The following is a 13620-nucleotide window of genomic DNA, read 5'->3' as shown; positions in this document are numbered from 1 at the left end:
AATTGCTCACTTTTTATTTAATGTGTTAAAATATATCAGTCTTTTCCTTTATAGTTAATGCTTTTGTTATGGGTTGAATTGTGTCCCCCGAAAAGGGTATGTTGAAGTCCCACTTCCCACTACCTCAGAATGTGAGCTTATTTGGAAACAGGGTTGTTGCAGATATAATTAGTTAAGATGAGGTCATAGTGGAGTAGTGTGGATTTTTATAACAATAAGACTGGTATTCTTTTTTCTTAAGATTTTATTTATTTATTTTAGAGAGAGAGTGGGAGGAAGAGCAGAGGGAGAGAGACAAGCAGACTCTGTGCTAAGCGCAGAGCCTGATGCAGGGCTCCATCTCATGACCCTGAGACCATGACCTGAGCCGAAATCAAGAGTGGACGTTCAACTGACTGAGCCACCCATGTACCCCAAGACTGGTATTCTTATTAAAAGAAGGAAATTATTTAGAAACAGGCACGCAGAGAGAACTCCATGTTACAACAGAGGCAGAGATTAGAATGATGGCTGTCACCAGAAGCTAGGGAGAGACAAAGAAAGATTCTACCCAGTCTCAGAGGAAGGATCTGAGACCCAGAGTCTCAGAACTCTGCAGACACCTTAATTTTGAACTCCTGGCCCCCAGAGCTGTGAGAGAATAAATTTCTATTGTTGAAAGCCACTCAGTTTGTGGCACCTTGGTCCAACAGCCCTAGAAAACTAATACAGATTTTCATACCATGTCCAAGAAATTTCTACTGATACTAGGCAGACATTGCCATATATTTTTTTTCTAAAAGTTTTAAAGTTTGGCCTTTCATAGTTTGATAGCAACACTCAACTCTAACTTATGTGTGATGTGAGATAGGGATGTAATTTTATCTTTTACCACAGTAGTAGCCAGTTGTCCAACACTGTTCATTGGAGAGTCCGTTTTCTTCCCTACTGATTTTAATGTTTCTTCTATCATATACCAAGCTCTCATGGGTCTCTTTCTGTCCTCACTTTTTTCCCCCTATTGTTCTAGTTGTCCATCTTTATGGCATTTGGGTTTTTTAAATTGCGGTAAAATATACATAAAATTTATCATTTTAACCATTCTTGACTGTACAATTCAGTGATATTAAGTACATTCACATGGTTGCACAACCATCAACACTACACATCTCCAGAATATTTTCATCATCCCAAACTAAAACTTTGTACCCATTAAACATTCTCCCTCCCCTCAGCCCCTAGTAACCACCGTACTTCTTTCTTTCTCTATGATTTTGACTATTTTAGGTACCTCATGTGAATAGAATTATACAATACTCGTCCTTTGTGTCTGGCTTATTTCACTTAGCATAATGTCTTCAAGATTCATCCATGTTGGGTGCCTGGGTGGCTCAGTTGGTTAAGCGACTGCCTTCGGCTCAGGTCATGATCCTGGAGTCCCGGGATCGAGTCCTGCATCGGGCTCCCTGCTCGGCAGGGAGTCTGCTTCTCCCTCTGACCCTCCTCCCTCTCATGCTCTCTGTATCTCATTCTCTCTGTCTCAAATAAATAAATAAAATCTTTAAAAAAAAAAAAGATTCATCCATGTTGAAGTATGTGTCAGAATTTTATTCTTTTTTAAAGCTGAATAATATTCCATTGTATATGTTTGTTTATTCATTCACCCGTCAATCGTATCATCTGGCTTTAATGGTTACTTTGCTTTACTGCAAATCTAGATATCCAGTATGTATATTCACCTTCTTTAGCCCTCTATTTCAAAATAACAGTCTAGTCTTAGCCCTTACTTTTCCCTGTGAATTTAGGAACTGCTTGGAATTTGTATGTATAGACACACACATACATGCACACATACACACAATCTTTTAGATATTTTGATAGTGTAGGGGAGGAAAATTTTCTCTTTGACCCTCTTAGGGTGTTCAGCTTAAGCATTAAACTGACATAAGATAGATTAACAAGAGGAAAATATGCAAGATCTCATTATTATTATTATTATTTTGGGTGGAGAAGTGACCAGAAAGGTAAGGGTTGGTTTAACAAGGTTCTGTCTATGAACCAGGCAGGGGGCTCTCACCAGACATGAAATCTACTGGCACCTTAATCTTGGACTTCCCAGCCCCCAGAACTGTGAGAAATGAATTTCTGTTGTTTATAAGCTATGGTATCTTGTTATGGCAGCCCAAACAGACTAAGACAAGGGGTAAAGAGATTACATGAAGAAATAATGGCCATAAACTTCCCAAATTTGAGGAAAGATGTGAATCTACAAATCCTAGAAGCTCAATGAACTCCAATCAGATAAAGTAAAGAGGTCCATACCAAGACACATTATAATCGAGCTGTCAGAGACAAAGAGAGAATCTTGAAAGCAGTAAGAGAAAAATGACTTATCACACAGAAGATTCTCAATAAGATAACAAGTCAATTTCCCAGCAGAAACAGTAGGGGCCAGAAGATGGTGGGATGTTGTATTAAAATGCTGAAAGCAAAACAATGTCAACTGAGAATTCTATATCCAGTAAAACTATTCTTCAAAAAATGAGGGAGAAATTAAGATATTCCTAGATAAACAAAAGCTGAGCACACTCATTAGCACTATATCTGCCCTCCCAGAAGTGCTAAAGGGAATGCTTCAGGTTGAAATAAAAGGACACTATACAATAATTTGAAGCTGTATGAATATATAAATATCTCTAGTAAAGGAAAATACATGATAAAATATCAAAATCATTACTGTTGTAATTTTAGTTTGTAAAATTCATTTTTATTTTCTATAGTATTTAAAGTCAAATGCATAAGATAATCATAAATCTATGTTAATGGGTACAAAATATATAAAGATGTAATTTGTGACATCAATAACATAAAGCTGTAAAGGAATAATTTTTGTATGCAGTTGAAGTTAAGTTGGTATCAAATCAAATAAGATTGTTATAATTTTAGGATATTAAGTGTAATCCCCATGGTAACCACAAAGAAACTATCTATAGAATGTACACAAAACAAGATGAGAAGGGAATCAAAACGTGCCTCTGTAAAAATTTAACTAAATACAAAGGAAGGCAGTAATGGAGGAAGTGAGGAACCAAATGCTGTAAGACATACAGAAAACAAACAAATGGCATCTTTTAAATATACTAGATTAAACTACCCAATCCAAAGGCAAAGAGTGAACATGTGAATAGAAACTACAGTCACCTCAGAAAGAAAACAGCCAATTTGACGGAAGGGGAAAGACATAAGAAGGAATGAAGAAAAGTTGTGAGAGGGTGCCTGGGTGGCTCAGTTGGTTAAGCAACTGCCTTCGGCTTAGGTCATGATCCTGGAGTCCCGGGATCGAGTCCCACGTCGGGCTCCCTGCTCAGCAGGGAGTCTGCCTCTCTCTCTGACCCTCCCCCCTCTCATTCTCTCTCTCAAATAAATAAATAAAATCTTTAAAAAAAAAAAGAAAAGAAAAGTTGTGAGATTTCTTAGATTTTATAGGATAGGACCGTAGCTGTGAATACACAATGTTCTCCAAGTCAAGAGAAGAAGACCCCCTGAAATGATTCAGAGATCATTAAGTCTGCCTCCTTGGTATTAAAATGTGGAAATCTATTTCTTGAATTTCAGCAGATCAGACAACCCATGCTCATAACTATAAGAGTGGTACCACCCAAAGCTGTGGGGTCAGGACCACCCAAAGCCATAGAGGGCAGACCCTTGCCCAGCAGAGTGATGGGACGTGGCTTCTTCCACCATTTCAAAGAACGGACCCACCCAGAACTATGGGCATGCAAATCAATCAGAAGATCACAGAGAGGAGGAAGTCAATGCAGAGAGCCCCCTGCCAGCAAAATGCCTGATAGAATCATGCCCCCAGAACCCCAGACCAACAGAGCCATTAGTGTGTAATTTCAGACAGGGAAAGCAGCAGGTAGGCAAATCCAACCCATAAAAGCTGCCATATGAACTTCCCCAGAAAAGCCTTGGGGTCAAGGATAACCCAATATTCCCAGAAGATACTATCTTCACCCCACTGGGCCTGGCAGGCAGAGCATCTAATTAAAGTTATTTAAGCCTTAAAATTTGATGTTTGCTCTGTTGGGTTTGGACTTGTTAGGCTGCCTCTTTCTTTCCTATTTCTCCTTTTTAGAATGGGGAGTTTACCCTATGTCTGTCCTACCATTTTATTTTGGAAGAACATGATTTGCTTTATTTCACAGATTCACAGCTGGAGAGCAATTTGCCTCAGAATGAATTGTACCTTAAGTCTAATCTATATCTGATTTAGATGTATTTGTATGAGACTTTGAACTTTAGAATTTTGAGTTGATGCTAGAACAAGTTAGGCGTTTAGGACTATTGAGATGGAGTGAATGAATTTTGCATGCAAGAAGGACATGAATTTGGGGGGCTAGGTCATGAGAGCTCCACCTTCATGGATGAGGTTAATGTCCTCATAAAAAAAAGGGGGGGGGGCGCCTGGGTGGCTCAGTTGGTTAAGCGACTGCCTTCAGCTCAGGTCATGATCCTGGAGTCCCTGGATAGAGTCCCGCATCGGGCTCCCTGCTCGGCAGGGAGCCTGCTTCTCCCTCTGACCCTCCCCCCTCTCATGTGCTCTCTGTCTCTCTCATTCTCTCTGTCTCAGATAAATAAATAAAACATTAAAAAAAAAAAAGGCCTGAGAGAGGTTCCTTGCCCCTTCTGTCATGTGAGGACACAACAAGAAGCCTTAGACCCAGAAGAGGGCCCTCACCTGATCACACTGGCAAGACCATCATCTTGACTTACAGCCTCCAGAACTGTGATAAATAAATTTCTGTTGTTTATAAGTCACCTAGTCTGTGGCATTTTGTTAGAGTAGCCCAGATGAACTAAGACATTCTCTGATCAAAAGGCATAGAGTGGATGGATAGATTCAAAAAATGAGATCCAGTGATATGCTGTCTACAAGCGACTAACTTTAGATTGAAAGACACACACAGACTGAAAATGGAGGGATGGAAGAAGATATTCCATGAAAACAGTAACCCAAAAAAAGTAGGAGTGGCTATACTTATATAAGGCAAAATAGACTTTAAGTCAAAAACTGTCTCTAGAGACAAAGAAGGTCACTATATAATGATAAAAGTTCCATTCAACAAGAAGTTATAACAATTATAAATATTACACATTCAACATCAGAACCCCTATATATAAACACTGGCTGATCTGAAGGGAGAAATTGACAGTGATAAAATAATAGTAGGCACTTCAGTATCCCATTTATAATAATGGGTAGAACACTTAGAATATCAATAAGGAAACAACTGATTTGAAAAACATGATATGCCAAATTGACCTACTTGACATATACAGAACTTTCCAGCCAACAGAAGAATACACATTAACACATTTTCCAGGATAGATCACATGTTTGATTACAAAACAAGTCTTAACAAATTTTTTGAAATTTAAATCATTCCAAGTACCTTTTCCAATCACAATGGAATGAAACTAGAAATCAATAACAGTTGAAAATGTTAAGAAAATGGGAAAATTTACAAATATGTAGAAACTAAACAACACACTCTTGAACAACTACTGAGTCAAAGAGGAAATCAAAAGGAAACTTAAAAAGTACCTTGAGATAAGTGAAAATGAAAACACAATATACCAATACTTATGGGTTGTGGCAAAAGCAGTACAAAGAAGAAAATTTTTGTCAATAAACACCAAGAAAGAAAAAAGATCTCAAATAAACAACTAACTTTATACCTCAAGGAAATAGAACAAAGAACAAACTAAGCCCAAAGTTAGCAAAAGAGAGGAAATCATAAATATTAGAGCAGAAATAAATCAAATACAGTATAGAGAAATAATGGAAAAAAAACCCTAAGATAAGCAAAATCAACAAACCCCTACCTAGACTCACTGAAAACAGACAAGACTCAAACAAATAAATTCAGAAAATAAAGAGAAGACACTACAATAACGTCTCTGAAATAAAAAGGGTCATTAGAAACGATCGTGAATAATTATATGCCAATGAACTGGATAACTTTGAATAAATAAATTTCTAAAAACATTCAACCTACTGAAACTGCATCAAGAAAAAATAAAAAGCCTAAACAGACCAGTAACAAATAAGGAGAGCAAATCAGTAATCAAAAGCAAAGAAAAGCCTAGGACCAGATGACTTCACAGGTAAATTTTACCAAATGTTCAAGAAGGATTAATTCCAATCCTTCCTAAACTCTTCCAACAACAGAAAAGAGGAACCACTTCCAAATTCCTCTTATGAGGCCAGTACCACCCTAATGACAAAACCAAATAAAGATACAATAAGGAGAGAAAACTACAAGACAACATCCCTGATGAATATAGATGCAAAAATTCTCATCAAAATATTAGCAAACTGAATTCAACAACAATTTAAAAATTGCAAGAATGGTTTAACATCCATAAACCAACCTGTGTGATACACCATATTAACAAAATGGGAAAAAAACAAAACATGGTCATCTCAATAGACACAGAAAAGTCTTTGACAAAGTTCAATATTCATTCATGATTAAAACTTTCAACAAAATAGGAATAAAAGAAACTTATCTCAACAGCAGAAAGGCCATATGTGAAAACACACTGGTAACATCATAATCAATAGGAACAAACTGAAAGCTTTCCCTCCAAGATCGAGTACCAGGCAAGGAGGCCCATTCTCACCACTTCTATTCAACAGAATACAGAAAGTCTTGGCCACAGCAATTAGAGAAGAAAAATAAATAAAAGGTGTCCAAATTGGAAAGAAGGAAGTAAAATTATCCCTGTAGGTGATATGATCATACATGTAGAAACCCTAAATATGCAACAAAAAAATTGTTGGAACTAATAAAATGAGTTCAGTAAAGTTGCAGGATACAAAATGAGCATACAAAATTAAATCACATTTCTATACACAATCAACAAACTATCCAAAGAGGAAATTAAGGAAACATTTACATTTATAATAGTAACAAAAAGAATAAAATACTTGGGAATAAACTTAACCAAAAAGATGAAAGATTTCTATACTGAAAATTATAAAGCATGAAGATGAAGGAAATCAAAGAAGACACAGATAAATAGAAAGACATTCTCTGTTCATAGATTGGAAAAATTAATATTGTTTTAATGTTTCTATTATGCTTTGTTAAAAGGTTTCTATTATGCTAAGTGATCTACAGATTCAATGTAATCTCTATCAAAATCTTGATGGCATTCGTTACAGAAATATAAAAAAAAATCTAAAATTTCATATGGAACCATAGAAGACCTTGGATAGCTTAAGTAAGTTTGAGTGAGAAGAACAAAGCTGGAGGCATCACCCTTCCTAATTGCAAAAATATGTTATAAAGCTACAGTAATCAAAAACAGCACAGCACTGGCATATGGATAGACTGATAGAACAGTGGAATAAAATTGAGAGTCTAGTGATAAGCGCATACATCTTCGTCCAATTGATTTTTGACAAGGGTGCCAATGCCCTTCAATAGAAGAAAGAATAGTCTCTCAGTAAATGGTGCTAGAACTGGATATCCACATGTAAAAGGATGAAGTTGGGCTTGTTCCTCATAACATGTACAAAATTAACTCAAAATGGATCATAGGCCTATACATAAAAGCAAAAAGTATATAACTCTTAGGAGAAAACATAGGAGTGAATCTTCATGACTTTATATTTGGCAATAGATTTTAGTTGTGACACCAACAGTATGAGCAACAGAAGAAAACAGAGACAGTGGGCTTAAAATTAAAAACTCTTGTACATCAAAGAATATTGTCAAGAAAGTGGCAAGAAATCAGGAAAGTGAAAAGCCAGTGTACAGAATGTGAGAAGATATTTGCAAATCATGTATCTGATAAGCGACTTACATCCAGAATATGTAAAGAACTCTTACAACTTAACAACAAAAAGACAAAACAACACAATCAAAAACTGGACAAAGACCAAAACCACAATGAGATGTCACGTTCTACTCATTAGGATGGCTACTGTATAAAAACCACCACCATAACAGACAGTAACAGCTCTGGTGAGAATGTGGAGAAATTGCCACCATCGTACATTGCTGCTGGTAGGAATGTAAAATGGTGCAGCTGCTATGGAAACCAATGTGGTGGTTCCTCAAAAAGTTAAACATAGAATTACCATATGACCCAGCACTTCCCCTTCCTAAGTGTAACTCTAGGAGAAATGAAAACAGATACTCAAGCAAATACTTGTACATACATGTTCATAGCAGCGCTATTCACCAAGGAAGAAAGAACCCAAATATCTATTTTTATCCAGATGAATGAATAAACAAAATGTGGTATATATACACAATGGACTATTACTCAGCCAGGTATATATTGTTTAGGATACCTGTCTATGAATCTGTAATGAAAATCACCAGTATGAAAAAGGCAAAATACCAGGGCAAAGGGAAGGGATAGAAGTGTTGAGGGTCTCAAGGAAGCATCAAAGGGGATGATAATGCTCTGTTTCTGAATCTAGGTTCACAGTCGTGGTTCTCTTTGGTTTCATTTTTTACATCTTGAACATATATTACTAATATTTTATAAATTAAATTTTATCTGAATGGTATTGATCATCATTCCAAAGCAGAGATTTTGGAAAACAATACAGTATTCTTTGGTCCACCAACATGTTTTAAAAGAAAACTTTATTTGGTCTTTTAAATTGCAAAAGAACTTCATGCTGTTTATGATGAATGAAATGTAGAAATGTATGAAGAAAAAATTAAAAATCAATGATCCTCCCACTCTTCTCCCACCATGAAGAATCCAGTGTTAAAATGATGTGACCTTTATGGGGCACCTTGGTGGCTCAGTCGGTTAAGCGTCCGACTCTTGGATTCGGCTCAGGTCATGATCTCAGGGTCTTGGGATTGAGCCCCGCATTGGAATCTGCACTGAGTGGGGGAATCTCCCTGAGATTCTCGCCCTCTGCCCCTCCCCCGTTCAAATTCGCATCCACACACGTGCTCTCTGAAACAAATAAATCAATCTTTTAAAAAATGATGTGTCCTTTCACATCTTTCTTCCTGCTCACACAAGCATATATAACTAATATTCCAGCTTTATTAATATTTTTCTTTTATAATTGGGAATATATATATAATTATGTGTGTGTGTGCATATATATACACACACAGACGTGTGTGTGTGTATGTGTGTGTGTGTATAAAACTCAGCAAATTGGGGCGCCTGGGTGGCTCAGTCGGTTAAGCGTCTGCCTTCGGCTCAGGTCATGATCCCGGGGTCCTGGGATGGAGTCCCACATCAGGCTCCCTGCTCAGCAGGAAGCCTGCTTCTCCCTCTCCCACTCTCCCTGCTTGCATTCCCTCTCTCACTGTGTCTCTGTCAAATAAATAAATAAAGTCTTTAAAAACAACAACAACAACGACAAAAAACTCAGCAACTCTTTGATTTAGTAGTAATTAGACCCCTTTCCAACATTCAGGTCTAATTGATTTTTTATTTATTTTTTTAATTGATTTTTAAAAAATTACTGCGTAATACCTCACTGAATGACTAAATCCTAATTCCTTATTCCACCATTAGCTTGTTCCCAGTTTGCCGCTACAAATAATGCTACAAGAAATTTTTTTGGCCTTGATCCTTATGATCTGGGTCCTAAATTGGGATTGCTAGTCCAATTTAACATTTTAGATGTTAAAAATAATGTCTGATTACTTTCTTAAACTGGCCACAGCTCACATTCTCAGTAGCAGGGAATGAGAATACCCTACTCACCATAGCATCCTTAGAAGGGGATAGTTTAACAACTTGGCTTGTTTGCCAACCTGATGAGTGAAAACAGTATTAATTTGTGTGTTTTCCACTAATATTCTTTATTACGGTCAGCAAAAGTGGTGTAGGAACTGGAGTTCCCTGACCCAGTTCTTCAGTAACTCCTGGGGAAAATCTAAAAACACAGGTGCCTGGGCTTCACCACAGATCCCGTGAATCCGAATCTTTGGAGAAAAGCCCAGGGATCTTTTTGTATTTGTGTTTTAATTTTCCCAAGTTATTCTGATATAGCTAGCTGGGCACACCTCTGACAGGCAATTGAAAATCATGAACAGAACCTATCTAGGGTTGAGAAACCCAAATTTCAAAAGCTGTGCTTTATGAATCAAGTATTTAAGAAAACAATGTACCCAGAGAATCATTATGGTTAGAAATTCAAATATTCAACTTCCATGTGACATTTGAATTCCCTGAAGTTGTTTAAAACAAATGATGCCTGTGTGTTCCTTTCTCTTCTGTGGATACAAAGCCCAAGATACAGGAGGCAACTACAAAGTCGATATTTTAGCATAAGAATTTTCTGGCCAACTGTGAATCCCTTCCTAGAAGGCATGAACACTGAATATTTGATCTTTTTGAAAATGAAATAAGATCGGGGGTGGGGGAGGTGTTCTGGCCCATGAAACCTCCTTCCATGAAGAAGACAGAAAAAAACTGCTATTTCAGTTTTCCTTAGGATGGATCTGGGCAGAGGATGGGATTTTTTAAAGACAAGGGCCCTTGAGGAGAGGCCAGCTCAGCTGTTTGAGAGGTGCCTTGACAGGTTTGAGTAGCAAGGGGGAGGCCTCACTCACCTTCTACCTACTTGAGAGCAGAAAGGGGGTCACCTTATTGTCACATACCATAAGCAGCCACCAGATGGCGAGGTTCCCTTATTTTCCTCAAAGCCCAAAGTGCTTTCAAAGTGGGAGAGAATAAATGACTTCAATTTCTCTATTTCGATAAAACAAAAGTGAAGGGGACAAGGATGCATGGCTTCAGGATTTATGTCATAGCCTCCCTGTGTCTCAGACAGTAAATGCTTAATATGTGTGAAGTGCTGAGACCCTGCTTGGCAAGGTCTAAGCACTCAATAAGCTTCTTTTTGAAAAATGAAAAGTTAAAATTAAGAAAGCCTCTGGTATGACAACCTCATTTTGATTGCTTTCATGTTGAGTTCCATTTCAGATTTCTGCTTATTCTTTTGTTTTAAATTGAAGTGTACAACAGAGTGATTCGACAAATCTACACATTATGCAGTGCTCACAAGTGTAGCTCCCATCTGTCACCCTACAATGCTATATACTGACTATATTCTGTATGATGTACCTTTTATCCCCGTGGCTTGTTCATTCCATAACTGGAACTGGAAGCCTGGACCTCCCACTCTTCTTCCCTATTTGGCGCATCCCCTCGCTCCCCTCTGGCAACCATCAGTTTGTTGTCTAGATTCCTATTTGTCCTCAAAATCCCCTACAAAATCATAGCTCTGTCAAAATTGAAAATGGGATGGGTGGCTCAGTTGGTTAAGCATCTGACTCTTGATTTTGGCTCAGGTCATGTTCTCAATGCTGTGAGATGGAGCTTCGCTTTAGGCTCAGTGCTGGGCGTGGAGTCTACTTGAGATTCTCTCTCCTCTCCCTCTGCTCCGCCCCATACAGCACACAGGCACTCTCTCTCTCTCTCAAAAAAAAGGAAAAAAAGAAAATGACCTAGTTTAAAATAGCAGAAAACAGTTCAAGTCCAAATACTGTTTTGAGAAAAATCAATGTACAAAACCCCCAAGTTTATAAAGCAGATGCATTCAAGAGATTGTTAAGTCTTTATTTTAAAAAGAGATTCATCATGGACTTCCTTAAAAAGTTGACTTTCTGGCTTAAGAATTTGATTCAACTTATTTTTTTCTAAGATTTTATTTATTTGAGACACAGAGAGAGAGCACGTGCATGTGCAAGCAGAAAATTTCGAGGGAGCAGAGCCATGGACAGAGGGGGAGGGGCAGAGGGGGAGGACTCCACACTGAGCGTTGAGCTCAAAGTGAGGCTCCATCTCACTACCCTGAGATCATGACCTGAGCCCAAACCAAGAGATGGTTGCTTAACTGACTGAGCCACCCAGGCAACCCTGATTCAATTTATTAAACTCAGTTTGCTCCTAATTGCTATGTGAAGTGAGGTGAAGGGTTCCTCAGGATCAACTGTGAAGCAGATAATTTGGCTTCTGCATCCTTTGCTTCCTTCTTTTTATAAATTTTCCCCTTCCCTATAATGCTCCCCACGCTATCTGCGTGCAGTCCGCCCTCCTTTGTCGTCCAATCCCCTCCAGGAGGGGTACGGCCCCCCTCCCTTCCACCCCACCCCCGGGACACCCACAGGACTAGGAAGTGAAAAGTGACCTGAATGTGGTGCTTTTGCACTTGGGCAGCCTTCTCGTTGGTGGTATCCTTCGCTCTGGCGGGATAATAATGTGGAAGAAGCGGAGAAAGCGTTTATTGAACACTTTCTCTACTGTGGGTACTTTTGTTTGCACGTTCACTTAATCCCGGCAAAAGCCTTAAAATGGAAGGATGGGGATAATCATTCATTTACATATGAAGAAGCCCGGGACAGAACTCAGTAAGTGAAAGCTCCAGGTCTTGATCTTCATTATTACGCTCATTATTATGCTGATCCCTTCTAGAAAAAGTTTTCCTTAAAGCTAAGAATATGGAGCAAGAGAGATGGTACATTTATATCATCTTGGTCATAATGAATTATTCTATTTAGCATTAAAAGTATATGACTACTTTTGTTTCATTCTCCAGAATGTTTCACCAAAGAATTAAACAAAATAGTAAGAACATACCACATTCTCTTTAATTTTCCATGAACTACCACTAAGGGAAATGTAGACAGTTTGTCATTCCCTGGGGTATTATAGAGAATGATGATTTTCTATATTCTTTATACCAATGAGATAATAATTATTTTTATTATTCTTTGTGACATGCAATATAAAGTCATAATCACCACATTTTGGGAACTCTAAAATGTGTTCAAACAAAAAGAATAAAACAAGAATTTCACAGATACAGCATTAGAGAAGAGGTTTTTAAACAAATAAAATATTTTCTGCTGGTAAAGATAAGGCAATAAAAGCAAAACTGCTTTACCTAAAGCTGGTTCTCATATTTTGCTTTGACAGTTAAATAACATAACAAGTTATCTGAAAAATCTGAGTGAAAAAATGACAAAAGCTCAAATTATCTCAAAGTAACTTTTTAAAAAAGATTTTATTTATTTATTTATTTATTTATTTTCAGAGAGAGAGAGAGTGCAAGCGGGGGTGGGGGGTGCAGAGGCCAAGGGAGAAAGAGGATTTCCAGCAGACTCCCCGCTGAGCACAGAGCCCAACTGGGGCTCAATCTGATGACCCTGAGATCATGGCCCAAGCAGAAATCAAGAGTGGAACACTTAACCAACTGAGCCACCCAGTTGCCCCTCATAGTAACTTTTCTAAATATATTAGGAGACCTGACTATTTTAATATAATTCCTGATGCACATTTTAAAGTGATTGACTTAATAGCTTATCATCTAAATTATATACAAATTTGAATTTGTCCTAGAAGGGTAAACCATCCTGACTTATTCTGTAGCCACACTGTCTTCATAGTTTCCATAAAATCATTTACCAATGTATAGTGTATATATCATCTCAGAAAGAGATCAATGCAGTACCAGTATCATGCTGTTTCTTCGCAACCTGTCTAGACAAGTGCAGGAATCCAGGTGCAATCTGCCTAAGGCAACTTATTAGTGAGTGCTCCAGTTGGTGTGGTTCAGCAGCATTTAACAGAAGA

Source organism: Mirounga leonina, unplaced genomic scaffold, assembly GCF_011800145.1.
Source record: "Mirounga leonina isolate KUSES-001 unplaced genomic scaffold, KU_Mleo_1.0 Mir_115, whole genome shotgun sequence".
Lineage (NCBI taxonomy): Eukaryota > Metazoa > Chordata > Mammalia > Carnivora > Phocidae > Mirounga > Mirounga leonina.
Note: the sequence above shows the minus strand (reverse complement) of the source record.